The sequence below is a fragment of the Ranitomeya variabilis genome, chromosome 1, assembly GCF_051348905.1.
Source record: "Ranitomeya variabilis isolate aRanVar5 chromosome 1, aRanVar5.hap1, whole genome shotgun sequence".
NCBI lineage: Eukaryota > Metazoa > Chordata > Amphibia > Anura > Dendrobatidae > Ranitomeya > Ranitomeya variabilis.
Genome location: NC_135232.1, coordinates 240,769,270 through 240,796,556, shown reverse-complemented (window position 1 = coordinate 240,796,556; position 27,287 = coordinate 240,769,270). Strand labels below are relative to the sequence as shown.

General features: G+C 42.9%; 1 protein-coding gene across 1 annotated transcript in view; it reads left to right on the top strand.

The window, feature by feature from the left end:
- LOC143812117 (transmembrane protein 132D-like) overlaps nt 1–27,287 on the top strand; it is a 1,597,762-nt gene that overhangs the window by 137,202 nt on the left and 1,433,273 nt on the right. The window lies entirely within an intron of this gene.

Sequence of the window (27,287 nt, the reverse complement as noted above, 5' to 3'; positions counted from 1 at the left end):
ACAGTATAAGACATAATTGGAGTTTACAATTATCACTATCTATTGATCAGGGTGATATCATCATTGATAGCTGTGTGAACTCCAGATTATTGGACACCTTCCTTTTTAGTGATGCATCAAGATCAGTGGTGTCCCTTTGTATATGTATATATACACTCACTGGCCACTTTATTAGGTACACCATGCTAGTAACGGGTTGGACCCCCTTTTGCCTTCAGAACTGCCTCAATTCTTCGTGGCATAGATTCAACAAGGTGCTGGAAGCATTCCTCAGAGATTTTGGTCCATATTGACATGATGGCATCACACAGTTGCCGCAGATTTGTCGGCTGCACATCCCAAAGATGCTCCATACAAGGCAGGATGGATCCATGCTTTCATGTTGTTTACGCCAAATTCTGACCCTACCATCCGAATGTCGCAGCAGAAATCGAGACTCATCAGACCAAGCAACGTTTTTCCAATCTTCTACTGTCCAATTTCGATGAGCTTGTACAAATTGTAGCCTCAGTTTCCTGTTCTTAGCTGAAAGGAGTGGTACCCGGTGTGGTCTTCTGCTGCTGTAGCCCATCTGCCTCAAAGTTCGACGCACTGTGCGTTCAGAGATGCTCTTAGGCCTACCTTGGTTGTAACGGGAGGTGATTTGAGTCACTGTTGCCTTTCTATCAGCTCGAACCAGTCTGCCCATTCTCCTCTGACCTCTGGCATCAACAAGGCATTTCCGCCCACAGAACTGCCGCTCACTGGATTTTTTTTCTTTTTCGGACCATTCTCTGTAAACTCTAGAGATGGTTGTGTGTGAAAATCCCAGTAGATCAGCAGTTTCTGAAATACTCAGACCAGCCCTTCTGGCACCAACAACCATGCCACGTTCAAAGGCACTCAAATCACCTTTCTTCCCCATACTGATGCTCGGTTTGAACTGCAGGAGATTGTCTTGACCATGTCTACATGCCTAAATGCACTGAGTTGCCGCCATGTGATTGGCTGATTAGAAATTAAGTGTTAACAAGAAGTTGGACAGGTGTACCTAATAAAGTGGCCAGTGAGTGTATATATATATATACACATATATACATACAGTGGGGAAAATAAGTACGGTATTTGATGCACTGCCAATTTTGCAAGTTTTCTCACCTACATATACATAGAATGGAGAGGTCTGCAATTTTTATTGTAGGTAAACTTCAGCTGTGAGAGACAGAATCTTAAAAAAATCAGAAAATCACATTGTATGATTTTTACATAATTAATTTGCATCTTATTGCATGAAATAAGTATTTGATATAATAGAAAAACAGAACTTAATATTTGGTACAGAAACCTTTGTTTTCAATTACTGAGTTCAGACATTTCTTGAATTTCTTGACCAAGTTTGCACACACTGCAGCAGAGATTTTGGCCCAATCTTCCATACAGATCATCCCCAGATCTTTCAGATTGTGGGCCGTCACTGGGCAACATTGAATTTCAGCTCCCATCAAATCTTTTCTATTGGGTTCAGGTCTGGAGACCGGCTAGGCCACTCCAGGACCTTGAAATGCTTCTGACAGAGCCACTCCTTAGTTGCACTGGCTGTGTTTTGGATCATTGTCATGCTGGAAGAGCCACCATGCTACATGGTTGGGAAGGTGTTCTTGGGATTATACTCATCATTCTTCTTCCTCCAAACATGATGAGTGGAGTTGATACTAAAAGGTTCTATTGTTGGTCTCATTTGACCACATGACCTTCTCCCATGCCTTCTCTGGATCATCCAGATGGTCATTGGCGAACTTCAAACTAGTCTGGACACGTGCTGCCATGAGCACAATTTTAACCCATGACGGTGTAGTGTGTCACCAATGATAATGTTTGAGATTGTTTTCCCAGCTCTCTTCAGGTCATTGTCCAGATCCTTATATGCAGTCCTGGGCTGACTCCTGACCTTTATCAGAATCATCCATAACCCACGTGGCAAAATCATACATGGAGCCACAGACTGAGGAAGATTGACAATCATCAGTGTTACTTCCATTTTCTAAAAATTGTGCCAAAAGTTGTTGCCTTCTCGCCAACCTACTTGCATATTGTCCTGTAGCCCATCCCAGCCTTGTGCAGGTCTACAGTTTTGTTCCTGGTGTCCTTAGACAGCTCTTTAGTCTTGGCCATGGTGCAGAGGTGGATTGTGATTGTGTGATTAATTGAGTGTGTGGACAGGTGTCTTTATACAGGTTCAAACAGGTGCAATTAATACTGGTAATGAGTGCAGAGAAGGATTCTTCTTAAAGAAAAAATAATAGGTCTGTGAGAGACAGAATTTTTGCTGGTTGTTAGGTGATTAAATACAGTATGATTTTCATTTTTTTTATTTTTAGAATCTGTCTCTCACTGTTGAAGGGTACCTATGATAAAAATTACAGACCTCTTTATTCTTTGTAGGTGGGAAAACTTGCAAAATCAGTAGTCTTTCAAATGCTTATTTTCCCTACTGTACGTATGTATCAGCAGTGGTAGGCACATATATTAGCTTAGTACTTTAAGATAAATCCGCATCAACAGTGGTGAATAAGCCAACTATATTAATAGGCTTACATACTTATAAATCAGTAAACATCTCCAAATATTGCATGTGTATCCATCTGATTTTAAAAACGTGCATATAGATAATTCATTTATACTGTGAGAAAAAGAAAGTGTACTTTGGACCAACTATTCAATATAAGCGCTTGTATACTGTCTGACCCAAAACTCCTGGCCTTGCAAGGGCAGTCCACATGTATCCTGAAATACTACTTTGGTTCTGTATATTTCCTATGCGTTTCCTCCATCATGGGTTCTTCAGGGGAATAGTTTAAAAGACATGATTAGTCCATAGGGTAGACAATAGAATCCTTTACGCAGCATCTCAGTATCTGTGTCAATGCCTCTGCTATTAACCACAGAATAGGGCTTTTAAATACAAATTCATTACAAATTCATTAACTACAGGTGTGTCAAATGTTCTTTAATCAAAGTATAATGTGTAAATTTGATCATCTGATATAAAATAGTCATACTCTTCTCTTTTCTCAAAACCATATTCACGATGTTTGTGTGGAATGTGATGTCATTTCCTGTGTGTTTTTGCAATCCCTACCACATATCATATGGTATCCACCCTGCAATGCATTATTTTCTCTTTATTATATCACTTCCGACTTGTGACTTTCAAACGTCGTATGCGTTCCATTCTGGAATGCACCATTTACTATGCTCCATTACGTGACTTCCGGTCACATTATCTGGACATGTAACTACCAGATATACTCATCTATTATTCTATGCGTTTCACCTTGGAGCGCATACTTTCTTGCACTTCAGTAAGTGAAAGAGAAAAATATACCAGCTCACCCGTCAATGCATTAGCTGAGCTTCGGGAGCACGGACCCACTGTGTCCAAGAGTGTATAATCCAAAGAAGAAGAATGTCCAGTGTTAGGGCTGGCGGAACGCACCGAGTTAATATAGAGATGGTATATTATTATTATTATTATTCATTTATATAGCACCATTAATTCCATGGGGCTGTACATGAGAAAGGGGTTGCATACAGAGTTATAGATATCATTTACAGTAAACAGACTGGTACAGAGGGGAGAGAACCCTGTCCTTGCGGACTTACATTCCATGGGATAGTGGGGAAGAGGCATAAGGTAGGGGGCGAGGAGGCGGCTCTAGCGATGGCGAGGCGGCGGCTTTGGCGATGGTGAGGTGGCGGCTCTGGCGATGGCAAGGCAGTGGCTCTGGCGACGGCGAGGTATAGGTGCGTTCGCAGCCCGGGGTCCACCGTGCAGGAGTGGAACCTGCTGCTAGTAAATGGTGGCACTATATGGCGGTATTACGCCTGAATAGACATGGGTTCCGTCACCCGGTCTGTATAGGAGTGAACTCTGTTGCTTCACAGAGTCACCGGGATTAAAGGTAACGCTGTGCTCTGTTAACCTCACAGAGGATCGAAGCTCACTAATGGAGCAGGTAGCATACAGTGGTCATACAGTCAGCAACAGCACTCAAATAACTCCGGAGGTGCCGGAATTCTAGTGGCTATACGCCTGCCCTGAATTCACACAATCAAATATAAATTTCACCGCACTCTCTCAGGGAATATGATGCCAAATTATTAACAATTTTATTCAATGTGTTCAGGGAGCATAACAGAATATTTCAAAAAAGCGATAAGAGACGTTTTGGCTCCACCAGAGCCTTCATCATACTCACTGTAAACAATAAAAGAAAATAAACAAAATAAAATAACAAAAATAAACAAATAATAAAACGACAATCAATGCATGGTAGATCCTTATATCCGTAAGAGTCCCCAGAGATCCAGGTCATCCTATTGGAGATAGATCAATAAGCATATGAACATCTATTTACATATATATACATATATACACACAGACGGGACTCCCTATATAGTCAATCAGGGACTGGTATCCAAAAAGTAACATACTATTACCTTGTTCAGAGAGTTTAGAGTGTATAGGGAGAATAGGGATAAGGATCTCGGTGATGCTGCAGAGAATTGGAAAAGTACATTAGTACATTAGAACTGAAAAGAAGAGCCAGGGAAGAGAGAGGGTTGAGTAGAAGGATAAATACCTATGTCTGCGTAGTGCCCAGGCGTATTTGTGCAATGTTTGGACAGCTTTAAATCTGTAATAGCAATTATGTTATGTGAGTGTGCATATAGCAGAAGTGCTGGGTAGGTGAAGGCATCCATGCGGTCGCCAGAGTATTTACCTGGATAAAGGAAGGAAGTAGCGGCATTCCCGTGCCTAGCTGCGGTGATTGCTGCCTCTCTGCCTGTAGTACAGCATTATATAGCACTTTAGAGAGCGGGACCGGAAGTGACCGGTCCGAAACCGGAAGTGACCGGTCCGAAACTGGAAGTGACATATCGCTAAGCTTGGGGGCTAACTGCACATGTGCTGGCTATTGCTACGGAGACAGGAATGCCAAACAAGAGCTAGGAATGGCCGTGGAGGGAGTGGTGTGAAGTGGATGACATCAGTATAGTCCCAATGTAGACCGGAAGTGACGTATCGCCATGTTTGAGTGAATTCACACAAACTCCTCTTCGGAGGTGCCGGAATTTTATTGGCTATACGCCAGCCCTAAATTCACACACACAAACTCTTCTCCGAAGGTGCCGGAATTCTAGCGGCTTACAGCCGACCCTGAGCACATGCTGACACAGACCACAAAGTAGCAAAGCTCATACACTCATCAACATAAGTTGATACTAGCACATGGCCGTGTGGCCATGCAAATCTTTTATAGAGGAAGTACTCCAGGACCTTCCTAGTGGTCCAATAGGAACTGCTACAGGACCTGAGCATGTGACCCCCGACCTCCAATGAGAGGTCGTCCCTTGGGCATGCTCAGTAGAGGAAAAGCAGGACTTAGTCCCAGGAGCATCTGCTCGCCGCAGAACAGTGCAGGCTACAATGGCTGAGCCTGGAAGATCAGCAGTAACCAAGCGCACAGTATCTGCCTGAGCCAGATGCTGGGACTGACATCTCCACTGAGCAGGCTGCACTGCGGCTGAAGAAGAATGGGAGACTGCAGCGGAGATGGTTTGAGATTCCACCTGTGCAGCTGCGGGAACTCGACACCTAACATCCAGCTCCACCGAGTCCGTGAAGATAAAGTTTCTTTCTTCACAAAACTTGTAACATAGAGGATACAAACTTCAGCACAGACCAAATAAGTGTGAAGTGACCCATGCTTACATCAACCTCTATTGTTTCAATCACTGGGCAGACCTCACAGTCTCCTGCATTCCAGGGCGGTATATATAAACCTTATTTACGATCACACTCCAATGTAAGGGGATATTAACAGATGTTAATTCGCATAGATTATGCTCCACCATGCAAACATTTTATTCCAGGAGACTTTACTCCTTTATTATGTGTCTTTTCAAGTTATTTACAATCTGCTTATACATAATTAATAATATATATAAACCCTGATGGTGGAGACAAATATACTCATAATTTGAGTAAAAATAAGGGAGAGGGGTAGTAATTCTTCTCATAGGGAAAATATAGTGAGAAAGGGAGGGAGTATATGGATATATCTAATTACTGCTAAAGGGACAATACAGAAGTGTTAATTGTGTCTGCCATCCCAGTATTAAAATCATAGGAAATGGGCTTTTCATGTTCATATCCTTAGAAGTTTACCTCTAGCAGAATTAAATTCCTGCTGCGGAACCCATTCTGTATTACGAAGTTGAAACATAAAAAGTACGTCTCAATTTTTCAAACTGCCTTAGTACCGAAATTATTACAAGAAACATCCATAAGTCAATTGCTCATTTAGTCCCATAGTAGAGACCATGTTTAAATAGAAAGTCCAGTTTACTTCTGTTTGATGGATCCGCTGATCCCAACATCCTCCTCTTGGTGATCTTCTCACAAGGTCTATCCCCATAAGTCTTACAAGTTTATTGTCTCCTCTATGAGTGTTATTCATATGTCTCACCAATGCGGTATCTTTTGATTTTGAATAATTTTCCCTAAGTGGTCCCTATACACCACCTGAACTCGTGTTTAGTTTTTCTGACATATTCTAAGCAACAGACGCAAATGGCCTTATATATCACTCCCTGGGTGTGACAGTTTATGGAATGGTTGATGGTATATTCCTTTTCTTTCACAATACTTGTGAAAGTTTTCCCTGGGTAGATGTGTGATCACGCTGTACATCTCCCACATTTAAAACACCGTTTTGTGTTTGATGTTGATGTGGAAGTTTGAGAGCTATAGAAACTGTTGACCAATAGTGTTGAGCATTCCGATACCGCAAGTATCGGGTATCGGCCGATACTTGCGGTATCGGAATTCCGATACCGAGTTACAATATTTTTGTGATTTCGGAAATCAGAATCGAAAGTTCCCAGTGTATGGTTCCCTGGGTCTGGAGGAGAGGAGACTCTCCTTCAGGCCCTGGGATCCATATTCATGTAAAAAATAAAGAATTAAAATAAAAATATGGATATACTCATCCGTCTGGCAGCCCCTGGACCTTACCGCTGTTAACCGGCAGCCTCCGTTCCTAAGAATGAGGAGTTTAGGACCTGCGATGACGTCGCGGCTTGTGATTGGTCGCGTGAGCGGTCACATGAGCGGTCACGCGACCAATCACAAGCCGCAACGTCAGCCGCGACGTCTTCTAAGGTCTTAAACTCCTCATTTTTAGGAACGGAGGCTGCCGGTTAACAGCGGTAAGGTCCAGGGGCCACCGGACGGGTGAGTATATCCATATTTTTTATTCTAATTCTTTATTTTTTACATGAATATGGATCCCAGGGCCTGAAGGAGAGTTTCCTCTCCTTCAGACCCTGGGAACCTGTTATGATCTGGTGACCTTGGAGCCGCATGAAACTTTCTCTGGAGTCGGTGGAATCTGTACTGACCGCAAATCCTGAATGATCACCGCAACTAGAAGTAGCCGTGGGGTGTGCCTAACATACCCTAGACACCTCGACACAGCCGGAGGACTAAATACCCCTATAGATGGAAATAGGAATGCTACCTTGCCTCAGAGCAGACCCCCAAAGGATAGGCAGCCCCCCACGAGTAATGATTGTGAGTAGGAGAAGAATAGACACACGCAGGTAGAAAACAGGATTTAGCAAAAGAGGCCACTCTAGCTAAATAGGAAAGGATAGGACAGATTACTAGGCGGTCAGTATTAAAACCCTTCCAAAAATATCCACAGCAGATAATACAAAAAGTTCCACAATCTAACTAAAGACATGGAATGTACCGTATTGTTCGGACTATAAGACACACCGGACTATAAGGCGCACCCAGGTTTTAGAGGTGGAAAATAGGGAAAAAAATATTTGAAGCAAAAAAAATGTGGTAAAATATTTAATAACATAAATAACATACTATTATATGTGGTGTTATTATATATAATAGTATGTTATTATGTTGGAAGCTGCGGGACCAGTGTGGTGTCTGTGAAGTATGATATGAAGACGCTGGAGGGTGAGTATAAGGGCTCATTTCCACATGCGAGGCACACATCCGTATCTCACATGTGGAAACCAAGCTCTGGCGCCGGCACTTTGGAGCAGAGCTGTGCAGCTCCATGTGTTCCTATGCGGCCGCACGCTCCGCTCTGGAGTGCCGGCTCCACAGCTTGGTTTCCACATGCGAGATACGGACGTGTGCCTCGCATGTGGAAATGAGCCCTAAGAATGGGTGCACAGGGCTTATAGTGAAAGCACCACTCCAGCACTGCAAAATAACACTGGAGTGCTGCTTTAAAATCCCATGGGAGAACTATAACTCCCAGCATGTCCTGCAGATCCTATGACATGCTGGGAGTTATAGTTCACCAAAGGAGTGGCAGAGTGCTTTATTGTGTTTTGTAAAGACTGACCTCTTAATTGTGGCAGCCAGCCACACTGTTGTGAGGTAAAAGCTGGAGCATCCCATGGCTGCACACACACAGAGCCCTCCCTGTTGTTGTTGCCTTTCCACAGCGCAGGACATAAGAGGAAGCTGCAGATTCTAGGTGGGAGTCTGAAGGACCTGTGATGATGTCAGAAGAGGGAGGGCTCTGAGCTGCCATGTGATGCTCCAGCCCGCCCACTTCTGACATCACACAGGTCCTGCTTGTGCACCACAGACAGCTCAGCGTCCAGCACAGGCAGGTATGCAGCGATCTCCTGGCCCCTGCTGCTGCCTCCTCCTCCCCCGGACACACAGATTCTCCCCGGAATCAGTGCTGGGGAAACTGTGTGTCCCTGCTTAAGTACAGCATTCATTTGCTGCTCCCGGCTCACCGCTCAGCTGATCGGTGGGCGGGGAGCTGCTAATAAATATTCACTGCACTTAATCAGCGGGGCCATGTGGTTTCCCCAGCAGCTGATTCCGGGCAGCAGGGACATCCTGAAATGGGATAACAGTGCGGTCCCACTCACTGCTGCCCCCCTCCCCACATGCTATATCCGTACTATAAGACGCACCCACACTTTCCTCCCAAATTTGGAGGAAAAAAAGTGCGTCTTATAGTCCGAAAAATACGGTAAGTTGTGTGGTCAAAGATTGGTATGGGCTGCTGCTGCATTGCAGTGTGATGCATGCACATAAGGTCAATTCATAACTCCTAGGGCAGTGATGGCGAACCTATGACACGCGTGTCAGTGCTGACACGCGTAGTCATTTTCAGTGACACGCCGGCCGCCGGCCGCGGCCCCATAGAAATTGCTTCTTTCCCAGGGTCTGAAGGAGAGGAAACTCTCCTTCAGGCCCTGGGAACCATATTAATATGTAAAATAAAGAATTAAAATAAAAAATATTGCTATACTCACCTCTCCGACGCAGCCTGGACGTCCGCGAGGGAACCGGCAGCGTTGTTTGCTTAAAAATCGCGGTTTTCCTTCCTTACTTGAAGTCCCGGCTTGTGATTGGTTGCGTGCCGCCCATGTGACCGAGACGCGACCAATCACAGCAAGCCGTGACGTAATTTTAGGTCCTTCAGGATTTTAAAATTACGTTCCGGCGTTGTGATTGGTTGCGTCGCCCATGTGACCGCACGCAACCAATCACAACGCCGGAACGTAATTTTAAAATCCTGAAGGACCTAAAATTACGTCACGGCTTGCTGTGATTGGTCGCGTCTCGGTCACATGGGCGGCACGCAACCAATCACAAGCCGGGACTTCAAGTAAGGAAGGAAAACCGCGATTTTTAAGCAAACAACGCTGCCGGTTCCCTCGCGGACGTCCAGGCTGCGTCGGAGAGGTGAGTATAGAAATATTTTTTATTTTAATTCTTTATTTTACACACATTAATGTTGTTTCGATACCGATACCCGATACCACAAAAGTATCGGATCTCGGTATCGGAATTCCGATACAGCAAATATCGGCCGATACCCGATACTTGCGGTATCGGAATGCTAAACAATGGCATCCGATCCGATTTTTTATCGGATCGGATGCCATGCAGGAGGTCTGTGGGTCCAAACAACAGAGCTCCGGTGCAGAGCGTCTAGGCCTGGGACTTCAGGTAGGCCAGGCGCAGCTCCCGGAAGTCCCAGGCCTCTGCGTCGGATCTGTGTTGTTTGGGCGGCATTGCGCTGCTCCCTGCTCCCTGCTGCGCCGACCAGAAGTCCCAGGCTGCACCGACCAGAAGTCCCAGGCTGCACTTCTGAGGCCTGAGGAGATAGCTGTCTGGAGGCCCTGTGATAGCTGTCTGGACTCAGGCCCTGTGATAGCTGTCTGGACTCAGGCCCTGTGATAGCTGTCTGGACTCAGGCCCTGTGATAGCTGTCTGGACTCAGGCCCTGTGATAGCTGTCTGGACTCAGGCCCTGTGATAGCTGTCTGGACTCAGGCCCTGTGATTGCTGTCTGGACTCAGGCCCTGTGATAGCTGTCTGGACTCAGGCCCTGTGATAGCTGTCTGGACTCAGGCCCTGTGATAGCTGTCTGGACTCAGGCCCTGTGATAGCTGTCTGGACTCAGGCCCTGTGATTGCTGTCTGGACTCAGGCCCTGTGATTGCTGTCTGGACTCAGGCCCTGTGATTGCTGTCTGGACTCAGGCCCTGTGATAGCTGTCTGGACTCAGGCCCTGTGATAGCTGTCTGGACTCAGGCCCTGTGATAGCTGTCTGGACTCAGGCCCTGTGATAGCTGTCTGGACTCAGGCCCTGTGATAGCTGTCTGGACTCAGGCCCTGTGATAGCTGTCTGGACTCAGGCCCTGTGATTGCTGTCTGGACTCAGGCCCTGTGATTGCTGTCTGGACTCAGGCCCTGTGATTGCTGTCTGGACTCAGGCCCTGTGATTGCTGTCTGGACTCAGGCCCTGTGATTGCTGTCTGGACTCAGGCCCTGTGATTGCTGTCTGGACTCAGGCCCTGTGATTGCTGTCTGGACTCAGGCCCTGTGATTGCTGTCTGGACTCAGGCCCTGTGATAGCTGTCTGGACTCAGGCCCTGTGATAGCTGTCTGGACTCAGGCCCTGTGATTGCTGTCTGGACTCAGGCCCTGTGATAGCTGTCTGGACTCAGGCCCTGTGATAGCTGTCTGGACTCAGGCCCTGTGATAGCTGTCTGGACTCAGGCCCTGTGATTGCTGTCTGGACTCAGGCCCTGTGATAGCTGTCTGGACTCAGGCCCTGTGATTGCTGTCTGGACTCAGGCCCTGTGATAGCTGTCTGGACTCAGGCCCTGTGATTGCTGTCTGGACTCAGGCCCTGTGATTGCTGTCTGGACTCAGGCCCTGTGATTGCTGTCTGGACTCAGGCCCTGTGATTGCTGTCTGGACTCAGGCCCTGTGATTGCTGTCTGGACTCAGGCCCTGTGATTGCTGTCTGGACTCAGGCCCTGTGATTGCTGTCTGGACTCAGGCCCTGTGATTGCTGTCTGGACTCAGGCCCTGTGATTGCTGTCTGGACTCAGGCCCTGTGACTACTACAGCAACCATCATCCAGTGAACTGTGGGGTGTCATTGGCCATTACTGAGATAAGTGAGAGGGAGGCATCAGTGATGGCGAACCTGTGGCAGTCCAGCTGTTGCAAAACTACAATTCCCATCATGGCTGGCCATTCAAAGCAAAGGCTTTGGCTGTGAAGACATGATGGGAATTGTAGTTTTGCAACAGCTGGAGTGCCACAGGTTCGCCATCACTGGAAGAATTCCCCCTCCCCCTCACTTATCTTAGTTCACGGCACCCCACACAAGTTAAATAATAGCAAGACCAACAAAAGAAACCAACTGACAGATGAACAAAGAAGTCACTAAGCAGGTAAGTTAATTCTAATTATACATATTTGTTATTTAAACTATACATGTCGCAAAATTATGTTTTTTTATCAAGGTGACACACCACCCAAGTTATGCTCGGTTTTTTGGCGAATTTTGACACACCGAGCTCAAAAGGTTGCCCATCACTGTCCTAGGGTAATAAGACCTTGACAAACAAGTTGCAAAAAGTCAGAAAAAAATTATTTTTTCCAACTTGCTTATTTGGCTTGTAATACCCAAGGGGTTGAATGTGACTCCATTCATCTGCATTATGCTGCAATGTAGCAGCACTTCAAAACAATCTTTGACCGATGTTGTGGCTAAAATTAGCTATAGCCTAACTTTGGTTTGTTGAAAAGAAAATATACTTGTTTTAAATGCAACTATTGTGACCTAGTATGTGAATAAAGTCTATATTTCTCTAATTTCTGGAATACATTCAACAAAGAAAGGTTTATATCGCTCCATTTTAAATCTTGATTTTAGAATGTTTAAATTGTTAATTAATTTGGGACCAGCTGTGATCACCATTTAAATAATGTTAAACTGGCCACAGGGAGAATACTTCAGACCTATGCATCATTACAAACACATCTTGCAGCTTTTATCTCAGGCAATGTCAATTCTGCTGTACTCCCTCTTCTTGTCTGGACTGCAATTTTTGTTGTGTGCCTGCTGTAGAGTGCCCATCTACCACAGGAGATGACTGATCCCCTACCTAATCACTTACAAGTAGTGGAGGAAGTTTCTTGTTAAAAGAAAACAAACTACTGAAAATATTGTATATTATATATTAAATATTATATTGCATGTTTTCAAAGCATGTAACTCTATATCTGTAAGGTGAAGGTTATGATGAAAGCGATGTTGCATGCTATTGTAGGACAACAGTATGTTACTGGAGTACAGCAGATGACTCTAGAAAAATCAAGCCACAAACCCAGCAAGTGGCTACATAAAAGAACAGAAGAAAGAATGAGATAATTTAGTACAAGTCATGCAACAAATAACCATTATTGCTTGCAAGGTACCAGGCATAGCAGATGCCAGTCTTATCTCCTTAACCCCTTTCCGACATTCGGTGTAATAGTATGCCGATGTTGGACACCCTCCCTTTCATGTGGGCTTCGGCGGTGAGCCCACATCTTTCCCAGCACATGTCAGCTGTTTTGAACTGCTGTTTTGAACACCTGACATGTGCCGCTAACAGCCATGGCAAGAGTCCCTACCCATCATGATTGCTGCCAGTCACTTGAATGCCGTAGCCATCTTGGTTTTGGCATTACTGTGGTAGGCCAGATGCATTGTGTTATCAGGTATATAAAAGGCCTGTAACACCATGCTCGTCACACTGAACCCCAGATACAGGCAGAGTAGGGAGAGGTGCATATTAGCCAGAGATTCAACCACATTTATATTTCTGTGAAGTACAAAATTAATCCTTCCTTGTGCTAATTATAATAAATGGTAATACTGCTGTTAGCAGCACTTGGGGAGAGATTGTGGTGAAGGGATCAGGATATGGTAATTTGTATGTCCTTTATGCTGTAAACTGAAACTAATACCAAAACCCCTTCTCAGGGCTAAAATATTATTTTTGCTCTTAATCCTGCATACTGTTCTGAGGAGGGAAATATTACATACCATTTTTACTGCAGCAGTTGTGCATCAAAGGCATACAGCCAGACTTGGTTGGATCTCAATAGCATTGCTATATTGATACTGCAGTCTTATACGGTCATCTGAGGTGTGCAAAATTGCTTGGCATTGTAATACTGTAATCTTTTTGAGCAGTGAAATTCTATACAGCATTGATTGTGCTACACTTGGTCCTCAAACCCCCCACCCAAAAAAAATTGTTTTTAAGAAATCACATTGCTATATTGATGCTGCAACCTTATATGCCCATCTGAAGTGAGCACATTTTGCTGGCATTGTAACACTGCCATTTTTTTCTACAGTGTAATGTTATGCGGCGTTTATCATGCTACAGCTGGACCTAAACTCTCCCCCCCAAAAAATAGTTTGTTAAAAAAATTGCATTGCTATGTTGATACTGCAGTCGTATACGTCCATCGGAAGTGAAAACATTTTGCTGGCATTGTAATGCTGCAATTTTTTTGAGCTTTGAAATGTTACACGGAATTTACCATTCAACAGTTGGACCTAACCCCCCCAAACAAAAATTGTTTGTTAAGAAAATTGCATTGCTATTTTGAAACTGCAGTCTTATATGACCATCTGAAGTGGGCACATTTTGCTGGCATTGTAACACTGCAATTTTTCTCTACAGTGTAATTTTATGTGGCGTTTATCATACTACAACTGGACCTAAACTCTCCCCCCAAAAAAAATAGTTTGTTAAAAAAATTGCATTGCTATGTTGATACTGCAGTCTTAGGCTGCCGTCACACTAGCAATATTTGGTCAGTATTTTACATCAGTATTTGTAAGCCAAAACCAGGAGTGGGTGATAAATGCAGAAGTGGTGCATATGTTTCTATTATACTTTTCCTCTAATTGTTCCACTCCTGGTTTTAGCTTACAAATACTGATGTAAAATACTGACCAAATACTGCTAGTGCGACGGCAGCCTTATACGTCCATCGGAAGTGAACACATTTTGCTGGCATTGTAATACTGCAATGTTTTTGAGCTTTGAAATGTTACACGGAATTTACCATTCAACAGTTGGACCTAACCCCCCAAACAAAAATTGTTAAGAAAATCGCATTGCTATTTTGAAACTGCAGTCTTATACGACCATCTGAAGTGGGCACATTTTGCTGGCATTGTCATACTGCAATTTTTTTGAGCAGTGAAATTGTATACATTTATCATGCTACAGTTGGGCCTCAAAACCACAAAAAAATAGTTTGTTAAATAAATCGCATTGCTATATTGATATTGCAGTCTTATACGTCCATCTGTAGGGGGCAAATTTTGCTGTCATTGTAATACTGTCCGCAACATTTTCTCAACAGGGATAAATCATACATAATTTAAAATGGGCAAGGTAAAACTATGCCAGTCACGGGAGCACAACAACCACACACATCATGTCAATCTATCTTTCTGTCTCACTTTGTAGGGGGGTGCAGAACACCACTCTTGAAGCCAGATCAGTGTGAAAAGGATGTTGGATGGATAGCAGATAATTTTTCCACTTTGCCAGCACCACCCTGTCTACCACACAGTCGAGTCTCAGTAGCCATGATTCTGGACTACATAATCCTTACCCTGATCCTCTTCCTCCCACCATGCCGAGTGCCCTGAGATGGGTGATCCCACACTTGGACACTCTGAAGGGCTGTTCACATTTCCATTTATAGATTCTGGTCTCTCGCCCTGTCCGTTTCAAGCAGAACATAAGGAGATCGCATGTAGCAATGCCCAAATATTTGAGCAGCCACGATCACAAGATTACTGTAAGAGTGGGATGATTAAGGGTAGGTGCACATGGTCAGTGATTGGCAGCGCTTTAGATGCAGCACATGTCTGCAATGTCCAAAGCGCTGCCAGCTATTGAACGCAGGTGAATCTGCATGTGTTCATTGAATACACCGCATCCAATACCTTGTATGGGTGAAATTCATCTTGCGCAGACTCGCATCTCAGCAAGATAAATAGACATGCTGCGGTCTGGAAAGATGTGCCGCATATCTTTCTCCGCAAGTAATCCGCAGGCGTCTGTGCATGCATAGGGTTCATGGGATTTCTTGAAATTACATCCACTGTGCTATAATATATGGACACTGCTGGTTTGACGCTGCACAAGTACGTAGCATCCAACTCAGAGCATTTACTGACCATGTGTACCTACCCTAAGAGACTCAGTTGCCAGTTAGTGGTGTTGCTACTTCAGCAAGTAAGGAGGAGAACAAGGATGCGGAAGTGAAAGACGAGGTGATGGCCAATGAAGTCACTGACTCAACCTGGGAAGGTGACATGCAGAGCAAGGACAGCAGCGCACTGGGGGAGGGTTACACAGCACCACAACAGGCAGGAAGCGGCAGTGGGGTGGTCCCAGACAAAAGGTGGGCAACTGTTCCTCCGAGCACCAACATGGGTTCAGCTGCTAAGCCAAGGTTTAGGTGTTCCTGAGTCTTGCACTTTTTTAAAGGCAGTCCAGTTTATCCCAAAAATGTCATTTGCAACTTATGCCATGCCAGCATCAACAGGGGCAGCACAACTACTAGCTTGGCCACCATCGGCATGCTCAGGCACATGCAAGCAAAGCACCAGACTACTTGGGCCAAATGTCAGGGTCCAGAAACAGTATCAGTGGGTGAACCACTGCCTCTTCCTCTGTTCCATGTGCATGCCAATCCTCTGTCCATGACATAGATGAAGATGCCTCCCATTGATGTTTTAATTATTACAAATAAAGGACGTTTTCTAATTTTATCCAAGAAGCTGGAACATTGCTGCTTTTTTCATTGTTAATCTACATCTTACCAGGACAGACTTTTGTGCACCTGTCTTCAGTCACCAGTGAGCTGGCTTTTTCTATTTGTTCACTGAAGATGCCACTCACCCTGCATCTGTTGTTACACACTTGCAACCACCATCAGCAACCACGTTCTTGTCCCAGCGCAGCGTTTAGTTGTCCCTACCTCTGTCCTTGGAACGCAAGGTCAGCCTACACACATAAAAGCTGATAAGAAGGCATGGATTTGTGACATCTGTTCTGTTCTTCAAAATTTTGAGGACATGGCCAAGATGTTGAGTGGGGATGATGCCATAAGCAGCTTCAACATAAAGCTTCTCTGTCTACTGAAACACTCACTGCTCACAATTAAAGAGGAGGCTTTGCAGGTGGAGTGAGTTGAGATGGAGCAAGGTACTATACTGGATGATGCTACCCAGCCCAGCCTCATCTCATCTTCTCAACATGGATTAGGTGATAATGAAGAGGAGGAGGAACAGGAGCAGGTTGCATACACTACAGATGGTAGTACACACACCACCTTCATCCCGTCTGTTCAGCTTGGATGGCCTGAAGACGAGGAGGATGAGGAGGACAACATGGACAGTTGTCCTCTTTGCGTGGACAGGGAAGTCTTGGCTGTTGGCAGTCTGGCACACATGGAGGAGTTTATGTTGCCATGACCCTTGCGTTGTACACATTTTGATCAACACTAATTACTGGTTGATCACCCTTTTAGACCAGTGCTACAAGGAGAACTTTACATCTCTCCTTCCCATGGCAGAGAGGTCTAATAAAATGTTGCAGTACCAGAAGGCCATTAATGAAGAATTATTTTAAAAAATTGCCATTTGACAACTCTAGCGGCAGAGGTCACAATTCCTTGGACAACCAAGAAGTGGAGTCTAAGGAGACACACACCAGAGTCAGGGAAACACCCTGAAAGGTCTGGGACAGTTTTCTCAGAACTTCCTATCGCCCAGGCCCTGATGCGTAGGGTACTCTGACAAGGAGGGAACATTTTGGAAGATGCTGAAGGAGTACCTTGCCAACCGTACCAGCGTCCTCCTTGATTCCTCTGTGCCTTGCAGCTAATGGGTATCCAAGCTAGACACATGGCATGAACTGTCTTTTTATGCCTTGGAGGTCCTAGCCTGCCCTGCATTAGTGTTTAGTCAGAATGGGTTTTTAGTGTCGCCAGGGGTATTGTAACTGATAGGGGCATCCACTTGTCAGTTGAAAATGCTGACAGGCTGACTCCTATCAAACTGAACAAGGGCTGGATTGGGCCATACTCTGTATTCCACTGGATGACAGCAGTGGAACATAAACTCAAATCCACTGTTTTTTTCTGGTCTATTTCCGTGCACCCTTTCCAACCCAAACATTGGTATACGCTTCAGGATTTTGTCTTTTTTGTGTTGTCCTCCTCCACCACCATATCAACAGGGTGATCATGCTACCCTCACTATAAATTTTTTAAGATTGTCTATGGTGTCTACATTTACAATTTTTAGAGGCCTATCTTGAGAATTCTGTTATATATATATATATATATATATATATATATATATATATATATATATATGTATACCCACCAGGACTTTTTTAAGCCCATACACTTAGCTCATGGGCATTACCAGTCTAGGGTGCCCACTCCTTAACAATGGGAGAAAATGTTTTATGAGGTCCTCCACTACGTCTCTTCCAAGGAGTATTGGAGTGCCTGTTTCTAATTTTGGCCTCCCTTGCACGTATTGCATACACTTTACCAATGTAGGAGACCCAATGCTTTTCTGTGTATCTATCTTCTATTTGAGGTAAACATTTTTTAAATCAAAAGAGCCAACTGGTTTTATTAGTATATGATCAAGTGCCTTATTGTAGGCTGACAGGTGGTCATCACATAGTCTCACACTGCATACCGGTTTACACAGGCGGGACAGGAGAGTTTGTACAGTTTGTCCAGAAGATCCTGGTATTCACCATATAAAAGCTGAGTAGATGCAAAACTCTCCATTATATTCCCCAGCAGGGTTGATGAAATAACAATCCTTCATGCTGCTACATTAAACTAATTGCTTTTTTCAGGTCTAATTCAAATAAATTATATTCTGTTATAATAATACCACTCTTATCTGCACTTCGTTTACGGTGAGGTGTTGCAGTAGGTATAACATATGACAGGCAATCTAGTCCGGTATTGCCTTATAAATTCTAAGCCTTGCTGTTGCTTTTTTCGATGGACTCAACTCATTGGTCCTAATGTAGGCCATTGTCAGAACTGATTATCACAGTGCAGTGGATCAAATGCAATAAGGCAGCACCATGGAAGTGCATGCTAAGTCAATTTGGTGTAGCGCTACAGTTCCTACGATGTCCAAATTAGTACTGAAATAATATTTTGTATTAAATTGCCATTAAAAAATGTTTGGTCACTTACTGCAAAATCCGAGTGCTGAGTTTTTCTTACTATATACTGTATATGGACTGGACCCCTATTCAAGCATCACATTCTCCTCTATACAGAGTGCCATATATAACTACAGTATACTGATGATGATTCTAGTAATATATTCATGAATGACCGTGATTATGGTTTTGTATCCATATACTGATGATGATTCTGGTGATGTAATCATATACTGATGATAATTTTAGTAATATATTCATGAATAATGGTGATTATGTTTTTATATCCATATACTAATTATGGTTCTGGTGATTAATGTACTGATGATGATTCTGAATGACTAAACTGATATTGGTTTTGGTTATGTATTCCTGTACTGATGGTGTTTTTTGTGATATATTCATGTACTGATGATGGGTCTTGTAAAGTATTCCTGTTCTGTTGATGATTCTGGTGCTAAATTACTGAACTGATGGTGGTTCTGGTGATTTATTCATATATTGATGGTGATCCTGAGGATATATTCATGTATTGATGGTGGCTCTGGTGATGTATTCATATCCTGATGATAGTTTTGGTGCTGAATTTGTGTGCTGATCATTGTTCTGTTTCTTTAGTAACGTAGATGAGCTAATCCTTAAGGTTTCATAATTAACAGTAGATCATTATAGGGTCAGTGTGCTGACAACTGCACACATGGGCAACTCAAAGTCTGAAAATACAGCTGTTTGAATGAGGCCATATATGTCATCTGTTCAAATAAAGCCCCTATGCAATTTAAATAACTATTGATGGTTTTTCCAATCATTTGGCCATACTAGCTCTTTCATATGCAAGAGCGCTCGATTTGACTTTCTATGAGAGAGCCACTGTCAGACATAGTGTTGTCTTATCTGTTAGCACACATAAGGATCAGCAGTCTGAAATCAGACATGCCAAATACTTATATCCTTCAACAATCATCTGTCTGGGGCCCCCTTACACATTAAACTGTCAGCCGAACCGATTAATATCAGCTGGTTCCACTGATATTAGTCTAATGTGTACAGTGGTCTTACCTACTATCTGAACAGAATGGACACTTTTTTGTGTGAAGTATTTGTATTGGTTATGACCGTTTAAAGTGATTAGGACACCATAAATGCCAAGTATGGCCCTGCCTATAGCACCTTGTAACAGCTGAGTTATGTAGATGAACAGATAACTTTATATAGTGTTGAATGTGCAAACAGCACGTGGGAAGGGCAGAACTGAGACAGTAAATAAGCACCTTGAAGTGGCAGAGGCAAGTGTGAGGATAGCACCTGGAGCTGCAGATCCGAATTGACAGTCAGGCACCTTTTGGAACCAGAGCTGAGGGCACAGATAGCACTTTGGAAAATCAGGGGAGTACTGTTCGGGCATACTATGTAGCAGAATCCAGATAATGAAAAGCTATGTTAGTCAGGTGGTAAGCTTTTGTCATGCAGGTGGAAAATGTGTACTGCATGAATAATCAGGTGCCTGAGTGGGTGTTATGAGGCCTTGGAAGATGACAATATGCATGCATGCATGGTTACTAAAGTAACTATGTTTGTACAAGAACAGGGCGAGTTGGCTGATACAGGGTAGAATCGCACAGTTGCACAGGAACCACTACAGATGACAAATATTGATACATAAGTCAGCTCTTCTCTATCTCTACTCAGTAGCTGTAAGGATCAGTTAGAAGAGGAGGGTGTTCTCTTCCTTGTATGATTTGTCATCCTCACGCAGGGGAAGATGTACATTCTTTGATAACTCCCTCACATTCTAAAACTGAACTGTCCTCTTTAAAGTTGATTTTCTGTAAAATAAGCTTTAGGGTACCGTTACACAAAACGATTTACCAACGATCACGACCAGCGATACGACCTGGCTGTGATCGTTGGTAAGTCGTTGTGTGGTCACTGGAGAGCTGTCACACAGACAGCTCTCCAGCGACCAACGATGCCGAAGTCCCCGGGTAAATGTAAAAAAAAAAACCGTACATACTCACATTCCGGTGTCCGTCAGGTCCCTAGCCGTCTGCTTCCCGCACTGACTGAGTGCCGGCCGTAAAGTGAAAGCAGAGCACAGCAGTGACGTCACCGCTGTGCTCTGCTTTTACGTGTCACACACACCGATCCAGCGATGACAGCGGGAGATCCAGCGACGAAATAAAGTTCCAAACGATCTGCTACGACGTACGATTCTCAGCGGGGTCCCTGATCGCTGCTGCGTGTCAGACACAGCGACATCGTATGGATATCGCTGGAACGTCGTGGATCGTACCGTTGTAGCGACAAAACTGCCACTGTGAGACGGTACCCTTAATCAAATTAAAAGTCGAACCGCATTTCTATTGTTTTCAAGATAAGCAGACCAGAAAAAGTTGGGTCTTTCCACACCATTATTGGTGGCCCTATTCTCATTGTTTTATTGCAGAGATTGGCTTGTTGAGTCTTTAATAGTCTCTACTAATAACTCCATTATGCTGTAAATAAAACATAAAATACTGTAGAAAATCCATGCATTTGAAATAGTTTATACTGTGCAACTGGAAGAGAGACATAATACTCTGTATGGCCTACTACTTTTTAATTATTAACTAATGCATTATGCATGTGGTGTACCCTAGACTTAGTTATTTATTTGCACCAGTGAGTTCATGTGAATGAAGCTATGTACATAGGTAATCAAATTTCCAGTCTGGTGGCTTATCAAGCGAATGACTGTGCATCTTTCTGAGTCAGGTACTTTATATATATTAAGTTTGTTATATGGTTCTCTGATGTTTTTGTGCATATGTAAAGTATGTATACACAGTTCTCTGCGGCATTTTTTACACATGTGGCTAAAACTTTTGCAAAGTAAGAATTCTTTCAAAAGTAAAAGTATTTATAGTTTATTTTTATCAATTAACAAAATGCAAAATGAATGAAAACGAAAGAAATCTAATTCAAATTGATATTTGATGTGACAGAGATGTCCAGGCTGACTACGGAAGCTAACACCTAACCAGGAGCGTCTTCTGATGAGAAAGATTGAAGGAAAAAAATTAAAGGTTCTCTGAAATTAGCTAAAGAAGTAGAAAGCCAAATTTGGGTGAGTATTTTTCATGACACAATACGGTGCACACTGCAGAAGAATGGCATGCATCGGTGTCGTCTACAAAGGAATCCTCTCCTAACGTCAATTCACAAAAAAGTCTGCATACAATTTGTCAGGGCCAATGCTGAAAAATGTGAAGGTTCCAGACTCTGGAGTGATGAGACCAAAATAAATGATTTTGGAACTGACAGCTTCAAAATTATGGGCTCACAAAAGTTAAGAGTACAAAGAAAAATACCTCTTGCATATAGTAAAACATGGTGATAGCAATGTCCTTATGTGAGCTGCATACATTCTCCTGGTTTCGGGGGATCTACATTTCATTGATGGTATCATGAATTCACAAATATACTGCTCTGTATTGAAAGAGAAGATGCTGCTATAAGTCTTTGGTAAACAAGCTCTTTTCCAGCATGACAGTAATCCAAAAGGTAGAGAGGAGAGTGACATACCAGGTCTGACACACCAGTATGAGGAGACTTAAATATCTTGCATGCTCCTCTGGGAACTTAAATATGCAAATTAACTGTTCAGAGAGGAAGAGGACTTGAACTCTAGTGCCACCTATTGGAAGTAGCGATCCTACAAGTCATTACCAACCCTTTAATGAGCCTTGCAATAGGACTTAGGATAAAAGCCAAATCAGAATCTTAGTTTGCAGACATGGTGTTTTGGGGTATTGACCCTCGTCAGTACAAAGTATGAGATCTGATTTGGCTGGGTGAGAAGCTGGTGTGCCAGACCTGGCATGACATTCTACACAAGGACAAACTTTACCCCTTAGATTCCAATCTTACCCCGAAACTCCGAGTCTGCAAATTGAGTTTCTGATTTGGCTTTTATCCAAAGTCATATTGCAAGGCTACTTAAAGGGTCGATGAAAACTTTAGGGATTGTTACTTCCAGTAGGTGGCACTAGAGTTCAAGTCCTCTTCCTCTCTGAAACTACAATTAGCATAAGTAATCATCTAAGTCCACTGTTGGATTTCTGAGGAAGAACTGAGTGAAACTGACTCAGTGGTCAAGTGTGTCTCCTGATCTCAACCCAGTTGAACACCAGTGAGGAATTCTGAAGAGATATTTGAGCATCACTCTACATTCAACATCCAGGATTTAAAATCAGTGTTCTTGAAGAACAGGAAAAGCTAGATGATGAAAAATGTTGCCTTGTTGTTCATTCCATGCCTAGAAGACTTAGTGCTGTCCTTAAAAATCATGGAGGTCCTAATAAATAGTAGATGTAGTAGTTTTTGATGTGGGGTGTATTCATTTTTGCACCAATTAAGTAAAATGGAGAATTTGTACTGAAAGTTATATTATTATTAACCTTACCTTCATGTTGTGGGTGAAAAAATGTTCAATGAAACTCAGTCTTGGGAACATTTTGTAAATTGGTCTTGTGTTCATTGAGATATTTATTTACAATCCTTACTTTTTATTGCAAGAGGGATGTACTCATTTATGCTGAGTGCTTTATATATAACCTAGTTACTGTTTGCAGCAGACTTATCTGCACATATTGAACTACTATTTGTTACATTTGCATTTCTTAATTGCATGTTCTGGATTCTGGTATAGGATTTGTTTTTTCATATTATAAGACCAAAAAGAACACAGAAAAACTTGTGTGAGCTGTTACACAGTCTGCACTTCTGAAGTGTGTACTTATGTGAAATAACACTTGATGGTATAAAGGAAAAGTCAGAACAGTTCCTGAATTTCTCATGGTTTTTTTTTATCCGTTCTGCTTATTAGAATCTAATGCACATGAATGCACAGTACATTCCCTAGTGTTCTATCACTGGAAATAAAATGAAATACTGAGTGAATCGTGTTGACATGATCAACAGTAATCAAGAAAATAAATTCCATCATGAAATATGGCCTACAGTGCGTTGTTTTGTAGGTCACCTACTGTCATACTTTTTCTATACATCTCCAAATCCATTTTGTACTTGCTAGAGGTGTTGGTCTAAGTTAAAGTACACAGGCATGTGTTTGCCCACACTGCCCTGGAAACATTTACATAGAAACATACATGTAAAGTTTATGGCCATGGATGATTCCTCCATAAATGATGAGATATAATCATGTCATTGCTAGTTACTAGCTTGTCCTTATAACAGAACTGACTAGCCACTCAAGTCACAATTAACACAGAATTACATATATGATGGCAACTACAGAGCTTGCATATAGTGCCAGCTACATACAGTGGAGAAAAAAGTATTTAGTCAGCCACCAATTGTGCAAGTTCTCCCACTTAAAAAGATGAGAGAGGCCTGTAATTGACATCATAGGTAGACCACAACTATAAGTGGGAGAACTTGCACAATTGGTGGCTGAAAAAAATACTTTTTTCCTCACTGTATGTGCTCCATGTGAATGAAGCTAAGCTACAACATCGAGCACAGATATACGAGACCAAGACTATCGTATTTTTCGGACTATAAGATGCACTTTTTCCCAAAAAAATTTGGGAGGAAAATGGGGGGTACGTCATAGTGCAAACGCTGGCTTACCGGGGAGTTGCGGCAGAGGTGTGCCGATGCTGCGGCGCTGGGCGGTGCGGAGTGCATCTGAGCAGGGTCCCTTCTTCAGGATGCCGGCAGCAGAAATGTGGCAGTGAGCAGACTGCATCACCGGTTTCCCTGCGGCCATCTTCCTGAAGCCATGGGCTCTGCTCAGGTGCACTCCGCACCGCCCACCACCGCAGCATCACCACAACTCTAAGGATGGGTCCCTGCTCCAGCTCGGCCTCACCGCCAACACCGGACCTGCAGCATCGCACCCCGGACTGCAGCATTGCCCCACTTCCTGAGGAAGGGACCCTGCCTTCTGTGACCCCGCTGTACCACCGCCGGCTATCAGGAAAGATACCTTAAATTCGGACAATAAGACGGACCCCCATCTTATAAAAATCTTTTTTTCTGCTATTTTCCCCTCACAAAATTTGGGGTGCGTCTTATGGTCCAGTGCATCTTAAAGCCTGAAAAATACGGTACTTTCAAGAAAATGAGACCAATAGAAAAATCTCTTTGCCAATAAATTTTAGCCAGTATATTATGGCCATTACGCAATGTAGAGTCATGATTATACTGACATATATTGAGCACATATTACCACCAAATATTCAAAACAAATTGCAACTCTTTAATTCTAAAATATTACTTGGTGGTTTTAGTTTCATCCTCAATTACTTGTTTTTATCCTTTACTAAATGTGACCCTGGGCTTTGTTCAGTTCATCACTCTCTTAAACTAACCCTTGATAAAAGCACATGTTTTTGAAAATATGCAGTCTTTGCAACCTATCCTAATCTATTCATTAATATTGTCATCTGACAGTATGAAAGCAGTTTGTTAAGCTTAAAGGGGTTTGCCACTTTTTCTTAACAGATGTGTTGGGGACTAGAGGTGAGCAGATCTCTTGAAACTTGAATTTGCCAACTTCGCCAAATTTTCCCCAAAAATTCAATTTGCGATGAATAAATTTGCATGAATCCCAATACTAGAAAGCTTTTAATTATTCGGAAAATATACATGAGGGAGAGGTCAACTTTGTTGACCATAAGAGTTTAAACTCTACAGGAGAAAGATAGAGAAAGAACCCTATTGATCATTAGAGCTCACACTATTCAGGAGGGAGTATGAGAGGACCCAGCTGATCATAAAAGCTTACGATCTATAGAAGAGATGCCCCTATTCACCATGAGAGCTTACATAATTCAGAAGATAGAGAGAGCGGACCGTGCTGACCATTTTTTTCTCGTTGCACCGTTTGGCGATATGGTTAATTCCTTTTTTTATATTGATAGATCAGGCGATTCTGAAAGCGGTGATACCAAATGTGTATATTTGATTTTTTTATTGTTTTATTTTCAATGGGGCAAAAGGGCTATAATTTGAACTTTTATATTTTTTTATATTTTTACAAAACTTTTTTAACTTTTTGCATGCTTCAATAGTCTCTATAAGAGACTAGAAGCTGCAGTACTTCGATTGCCTCTACTACACCCAGGCAATGATCAGATCTCCTATGTGAAGCAGAAATGCTCACTTGGTATGATCACCGAGCATCGGGCCATGCTCATTGCAATCCAGCAATGGCAAGCATAGAAGTCTGCTCCAGACCTTTGGTAGTCATGCTGACCCATCGGTGACCCGTGATCATGGGATAGGGTCACTGATAAGCAGGATTAGCAACGCACTTCCAGTACCTGCGAGTTAAATGCCGCTGTCATAAATCTATCTGCGACTGTTGCGGGCACATGTCAGCTGTATAGATCAGCTGTCATGTGCCCGGAAAGGTGCCTGCACTAAATGGGGAGTCTGACATCAACGTACTATTATACCCAATGTCGGGAAGGAGTTATTGGCAAATAAATTTGCCGCAATTTGCAGGTAGTCCGATTGTCTTGAAAGCATGTGTCTAACACTAACACTCTGAGGTTGACTAGGAGTGTATGCAATTCATTTTCATGTTTAATAGAAAGGCAGCTTTAGAAATTTTGAAGTGAGCTGAGTCTAGAAATAGATTTTGATAATCCGGTAGTTAAGAAGGTGACAGAGACAGAGAGAAATATTTAGGGTGTTCTCATAGCGAGCAATGCTTCTAATTTTCAGAAATAATCTAGGGGACCCTTAAAGTTAACCTTTTAATTTCAAGGTGCATTCACAGCAAGTAATAGAAACTGCCACATTACCACCGTCGGAAACACTAGATACGTTTGTCTCTTCTAGTTGGTGGGGCTCTACTATGTCATGCGATAGTTACAAGGAATTCTGGGGAAGCCTGCACAGTATGTGACTCATGCAATATTATGCAATGTGTGAGATGGTGATGCTGTTTTTTGGCAATTCCTGCTAATTGAATCAATCATTGTTCAAGCTCATTGGGACCTGTGGATTCCAGGAAATTCGACTCAATTTTAATTCTATCAATTGTTTATATAAGTGTTAGAGCTTCTGTTCCTGCATTTGTTAGAACAACCCTCATCATAGGCTGCACAGCTCTCCTGTCCACACAATCTCTCCCGATGGAGGAGCATATGACCCAACCTGTTTATCAGTTTCCTCCAATTGTATAAAAGCTTTCCCCCGTGCAATGTTTTCAATTGGAGGAAACTAATGGACAGGTGTGATCACATGCTCCTCCACCAACAGCCATTGTATGGATAGATACATAAGCTGTGCAGTCACAAGTGCAGATGTACAACCTGTAACACTTATATATTAGTAAGAGCCATAAAATCATGTCCCAAACACATCTTTTATGATAAAGACAAAGTACCCAATCATTCAATAGTCCATCAACCATGTCTTGATCCTGTCTCTTACTGCATTGTGAACTGAAATTTTGTAAAATTATTTTGGGATAATGTTGCAAATTACGTTCTCAAAATATTGAGACAAAACCTGCTCAGATAGCCTACACTCCTAATTCTTCTGGATATGGTGTTCAATACTCGGGGATGTTTTAGGATATGTGGAAATGAATATTATTTAATGTCTTTTTACAGATCTTCACAGTTTTTCAG